Source organism: Triticum dicoccoides, chromosome 1B (genome assembly GCF_002162155.2).
Source record: "Triticum dicoccoides isolate Atlit2015 ecotype Zavitan chromosome 1B, WEW_v2.0, whole genome shotgun sequence".
NCBI lineage: Eukaryota > Viridiplantae > Streptophyta > Magnoliopsida > Poales > Poaceae > Triticum > Triticum dicoccoides.
This window is the reverse complement of record NC_041381.1, coordinates 554,223,376-554,229,789: the sequence shown is the minus strand read 5'-3', so window position 1 is coordinate 554,229,789 and position 6,414 is coordinate 554,223,376. Positions and strand designations below refer to the sequence as shown.

The 6,414-nt window shown below is 45.7% G+C and overlaps 1 long non-coding RNA gene and 1 pseudogene across 1 annotated transcript; one reads left to right on the top strand and one right to left on the bottom strand.

Annotated features, from left to right (window-relative positions):
• The first annotated feature begins 1,888 nt into the window (after positions 1–1,888).
• LOC119348699 lies at positions 1,889–2,754 on the top strand. Its single transcript, XR_005169081.1, has 3 exons — positions 1,889–2,054; positions 2,124–2,183; positions 2,725–2,754. It is a non-coding gene; the product is annotated as an uncharacterized LOC119348699 (long non-coding RNA).
• Positions 2,755–3,599: 845 nt separating this feature from the next.
• Positions 3,600–5,695, bottom strand: LOC119348698 (annotated as a pseudogene).
• Between the last annotated feature and the right edge of the window lie 719 nt (positions 5,696–6,414).

The following is a 6,414-nucleotide window of genomic DNA, read 5'->3' as shown; positions in this document are numbered from 1 at the left end:
GATGACTGAAACATGGCAAGATTCGAAACAGGATGATTAAGAGCAGTGCTAAACTGAACCAAAAGCGTACGAATGATGAATCCATATGCAAAGTCCACCAAATTACCGAAGTTATCCAGATAATATTTAAATAGCACAATCCAAAATCGTTGATCCACAACCTAGGGCATATGTAAGATTATAAGGTCAGTCCTAAACTCCTAATAGGATATATAGCCATAAGTATCTTATTACAACTGAACTTGCGGTAGCTAAATAGCTCCGATACTGAACAAGTAGTTATTGTTCAGGTATTTGCAATCTGATAAGGGATACAAATGCTTCACATCTCTTGTTTTCTCTTCTATTCTATGCTTTGCAAAGGTTAGTCAGTAGGAGATGCACTTGATCTGTCGGTCTAATTTTTGACTGCTATCTAACTCTGTCAGTTCTAAACATATATTGGATGACTGCAACATGTGAAGATTTGGCCTCACGCTAATTTCTATTTCTAACCATAGAACACCGAGGTACCTTTGCAAAGCTTTCGACGGCCGCAGGCTACATTGGACGGCCCGACGGACGTTCTTGTTCCTCCGGCGAACTCGGCAGGGACATTGTACGTTTTGTCGAAAATTGTATTGCAATTTCGACGGGCATTGATTTGATGGAGATTCCGACCGAGGACCCTTCTTCTTATAGCAGGCAACACAAATCCGGGTCGGGCACTCAATTGCTTGGAGTTGGAGAAGGATATGGACTGCAATTTCCCCTTCCAAATCACGACAGAGAAGCACACCGGAGATTGGGATTTGGGAAGGATACGGCGGAAGAGGCCGGAGGGGACTGGCAGCGGTGGACAGCAAGCGAGCGAGCGTACGATGGCCGCCGTCGCCGTCGGGATGGCTCGCCGCAGCGGCGTCCTCCTCATCCTGATTATCTCCGTCATCGCCGGCATGACCTCGGGGTCCGCGCTGTTGGGCGTCAGGTGCGGGCTCGCAATCCCCGTGCGGCGCCAGGATGCGCTGCGCCTCCTGCTCCCCGCTGGCGGGGGCCCCTGCTCCGCCACTTCCTGCTCCCTGCTCCGCCACCTCGCCCACCCCGTTCGCCGCGGCAGCCTCCAACACTGCTGGTCTGCATACGAAGAAACAGAGGAGACGTGAAAGGGATTTTTTCCCCCAGAGCCACTTATGTAGGGAGTGCGGGTTCAATTTCCTGAAAAGAGAAGGACCTTTTTGAAAAACTGCCACAATGACGGACGACCAAGAGCAATAGCCGTTTTATTATTACTAGCAAAAGAGCCCGTGCGTTGCAACGGGAGAAAAAAATACTCCTCCCCCCTCTCTCTCGCTGCCTCTCGCTCTCGCGATGAGATCTCACATGATGTTGTCCGAAAGGAAATTTCATCAACCTACTTCGTTTCCAAACCAAAAGATCTTATTTCCAATCATCCTGAAAGAAGTTCAGAACTGATGATGTAGCATGTCGTTTTTCAAACAGATAAAAATGTTTAGTTTAGAGATGATCATATATATAGCTTTGATTTGATGCACAGGTGGGTGTCGGCCTGATGGTCTTTCAGCAACTGGGAGGAATAAACGTGTTAGGCTCTATTTGGTTTGTCGTATTCTTTTCAAATACACATGTAAAGAATACGGACCTCGGCTCGTCATTTTGTTTCCCGCCGAGAATTGCTGAGCGGTCGGTAAAATACAGGTTTGAAATAAACACCTCCATATTTGATTACAATGAATCCAAGCGCGGCCTTAGGCTTCTATACAAGCTATATCTTTTCATGAGCAGGTATCCAAATGCTACCTAATTGATTGTGCCATTTTATTTTACTGCCGAAAGGAAATTTGCATAATTGTTCTTCCCCTAAACTTCAGGGTTTTCTGGTAAACTTGGGACCACCTTGATCGGCATTATTCAGGTTCAGAATAAGCTATTATGGTCAATAACTGCAACTGGCTTACCGGCTGTATCAATTTCTATAACTATAATTATTTCAGATTCCAATCACATTATTCGGGGCCCTTCTCGTGGATAGGTGTGGAAGGAGAACCCTTCTACTGGTATGGATACTCCAATACTGAGCTGATGCACTTAAACCAAGAAGAAAGCTTCATTTTTCTTTTAATTAGGTGTCTTCATCTGGCACATTTGTGGGCTGCTTTCTTACTGGGCTATCATTCTACTTTAAGGTAACCGTAAACTTGTTTATTCTATGGGGCAGTCCAACTTAAATTCTGAACTGGAAATCATCTATTGATGGTAAGTTACTAACATAAGCCATTGGGAAATTTCGGGAAGAAACTTGTCACGGTTTTTACAAGTTCTAGCTGATCTTTTTTCTCGTCAATTTTTGTCTCCTTCAAAACTAAGTTGATTTGTTCATCACCTAGTTCGTATTTCTCAAACTGCATCAATGGCAATGTGGACATTTGAAATTTAACTATCTGATAATAGTAGTGCCTGAATGCAAAATATAAGGTAATCACAGTTATTAAAGTTCCCAGCTAGTACGGAGTATTTGGCAATGGGGCAAAAATTACTAGACTGCACAAGCACAGACTTCCATGTATGAGACTCTATTAAATAAACATGATTGAAGGGTGAAATATCAACCAATCAAGCAGATCAAATAAAAAAAAGTTGAATAAATGTGACCTGAATTTACATTTGAGAATGTTCGGTGCCTATCACTATACAGAGTATTGACTTTCTATCTTTTCATGATCACAGGCACAAGGATTGTACACACAATTGGTTCCTACATTGGCTCTTTATGGCATACTGGTACAGAAATTACGTAGCTAAAACATCAATAATTTTGTGTGATCCCAATGTAGAAATGAAAAATTGTGTACACAGTTCATCACCACCTAGACGTCTAAGATGGCAATTTTTGCTGGCACAACAATGTTTGAACTCCAGAAATGTAAATTCTGACTCCTTACTGAATAGGCATACTATGGGGCATACTCGATTGGAATGACCTGTTCCTTGGTTTATAATGTCCGAGGTATGATATATCACCATGAAGTTAATTAGAGATGATGCTCGCGTTCCTGGTAATCAAGGAACAACGTTTGTAACTGACGACATCTCATTGTTTATTGGCAAAGATATTCTCAATCGACATGAAAGAAATAGTAGGAAGCTTGGTAACCCTGGTTAGTTGGATTGGTTTATTCGTGATATCGTATTCATTCAGCTTCCTTATGGAGTGGAACTCTGCAGGTAAGCATGCTCAACCCTTGCATAAGTAGGACAGTTGAAAAGAAAGTAGAATATCCACCATTACCCACTCATGTGATAGCTGAATAAAAACCCATTAGCAAAAATATGTTTGGAAAGGAGTTATCGCCAAGGTTTGTATATCTTTTTCTACAAAGGTATATGTTGCTTCATTTCTCCCATGAGCTTTGGTTCCACTTACCACTCAATAGTTCTCCAGTAAATGTTTTTGCTTGAGTTTGTTTTTACTTCTACATGTAGGCACATTTTTCTTGTTCTCAGCAGCGAGCCTGGTTACTGTGTTGTTTGTGGCAAGGCTAGTGCTAGAAACTAAAGGAAGAACACTCGAAGAGATCCAAGAATCGCTAATGGCCGTCACATGACAGGTTAAGAGGGAGCACTATGTATGGCTGGCACGGCCATTACAAATTTATGTCTACAGATCTGAGAAAAAGAACTAACATCCTGATTTATGTCTACAAAAATTTACCATGATATCCTGACCGACCGTTATCACACTAAATTTCACCAACGATTATGAACACATCAGAGCATCCTTTTCATGCACAACTTGCTTTGCTGGATGGCAGTTGGCAGAGTTCATGTATTGGTTGAATGTCATTGGAACAATGAAGCAGATTGCATGCTTGTGTGAGTTCATGTGCTTTTCGGTGGACTATATATCCAAGTATTTCATACGAAGAACTGAAAAGAAAGGGCCAAAAGATGTAATCATTCAGAACCAAACTTAGAATGACACGAGGTTGTTACCATCAAAATTTGATAAACAAAGAACAAACCCAACTCTGAGCAGAACAGGATTCACTTAAATGTAGACTCATTCATACTCCCTCCGTTCCAAATTACTCGTCGCTGAAATGGATGTATCTAGAACTAAAAAACATCTAGATACATCCATACGTGCGACAAGTAATTCGGAACGGAGGGAGTAGGTGAGAATAAGGTACCAGTATTTGTGTTGCGGTTTTCAACTGCTTCGGTGAGTGAGTACTCTACACTCCATAATCAACCAGGTACCAGTATTTGTGGTATCCAACAATTTAACCTGGTTCATGCTCGCTTCATGCTTACTACTTTCCTCCCTTATGACCCGCTTGAAGTTTCCAAGCTCAGGAGAGTCCTGACCATACACCATCTTGATGTTATCCACACAAGCACTGGAAATGACAGGCAGCAGATAAATCAACTCCGCATCGCAAAGAACTAACTGGACATGTAGATACACGAACAACAAAGCAAGAGCCAACAAACCTGCAGGCTTATCTGTTGAATTTGCTGCGTGGCACGCCAAAGGACTCTTTGAAAACCTTCGGTTTGACCCGGCAGAAGAATGGCCGGTCTACTACGCCCAAAAAAAATCAGCCATAACAGCATCAGTTTACTTCCACATGTGCACTGCGCTGAAGACTAAAACCAGGAGAACTCATTATGAAGACTATCATACCTTCGTAGATGTTGCAGGTTCGGTTGGACTTGTCGTAGTTGGTGCACCATCCATCGGGGCCAATCATGCTCTTGTACAGCTGCGATCATGGCCAGCAATTCAGCATGCTCCATCATATTAACCGAAATTTTGCATCTATCAAACAACAACCAGTCTTTTTGTAGTACATATGTTCATAGATACAGCAGAAATGCCGCCGCTATTAATTGGTACTGAGTCTACCTACCTGGAGGTGTTCGGGGCAGTCGGCGAAGACCTCGTCGGGGGTGGGTAACTCAGGGCCCTTGTCCAGCTTGCAGCAGGCGCCGCACCCCGTCGTACACCGCCACCGCACCACCCCGCTTTGGCTTCTCCGGCTGCTGCTTCCTCAACTCAATCTCTTGGCCCGATGGCCCTTGCCCCTCTTCCGCTGCTGGGCGAGCCTTCCTGTCCCTGGCCGGCCTAGCGCTGGGCTTCTTGTTGCTGCTGGGGATCTCAGAGCGCCCAGGCAGGGGCTGGGGCTGGGGCTTGGCCTCGCCCCGCCGCTGCCCTTTCCTCCTCTTCCCGCCCCGCCGCTGGCCTTTCCTCCTCTTCCCGCCCCATGGTGGTCCTGATGAGAAGGATGAGAGACCGGCGACGGCGACAGGCAGGAGGCCGGGCTGCCTCCTGGTGTCGGCGACAACCGCGGCCTCCATCCTCCCAAGCAAGCACGCCGGCCGCCATATCCTCCTCCGCCGCGACGCCTCGCCCCATTCCCCATTCCTGGGCTCCGGCGGCGCGAACGCCAACGACAACGCCCGCCGCGACGCCTCTCCCCATCCTGGGCTCAGGCAGCGCGTACACGCGCCCGCGTGCTCGCCCTCGTGCCGGCCAAGGCCACCTTCGGCGACTTCCTGTCCGCCGCGCTCTCTCTGGCCCACCTCACCGCGCCCCCGCTCGCAGCCGAGCAGCTCCAGCGTGCCAGAGGCCCCGATGCCGCCGGATCCGCGAGGGGGCTTTGCCCGGAGGACGCAAACGGGCCGCGGCGAGGAGAAGACGAGAAGGGGGTGGCGGCGGCCGCTGCGCAGGCGAGATGCGCCGGAGTGGCATAGCTTTGTGACGGGAGGGGGGCAACGCTGACTAGGGTCCTTTTTAAAAAAATGAAACGTTTTTCTCAGAATATTCACTTAAATCAGGACTGCGGGTTGAATACCAAACAACATAGGGACGTTTTTGCAAAATCCCTGACGACGTACGACCGCTTCATTATCTCTATCTTTATCTAGTACAATGCCCGTGCGTTGCCACGGGTCTTTAATTTTTTTTCATGTTGGTGTATAAAACTTGATGATATTTTTGCTCCTTTCAATGACATCGCATGAGGACCCTTGTCAATGTTTTTAAACGTCGACATAATCCATCTTTATCTCTCTCATCCCCTACAATAATAAACATATATGTAGAAATATACCTTTTGTGTTATCATGTGCAAAATATATACAAAAATAAAAAGTTATTTGTATGCACCAGTTCTGATTGTGTAAAACTCGACGAGGTCTCAGTCCAATCCATCAAAGCATCATCCGAAGCCATCAGTTTTAAACTCTGACCCGAAAAAGTAAAGATATATTCATCGGTTAGCTGCTAGATAATAGCATGTGACATTTTTAGTCGAAGTGAGTACCATCGTGCCTTCTATTAGAGTGGGTCACATCCAATTTCGAAATGGCTCACCTTTGAAGCAAACAGTGGCTTTTCCCTTAAAAAAGCAA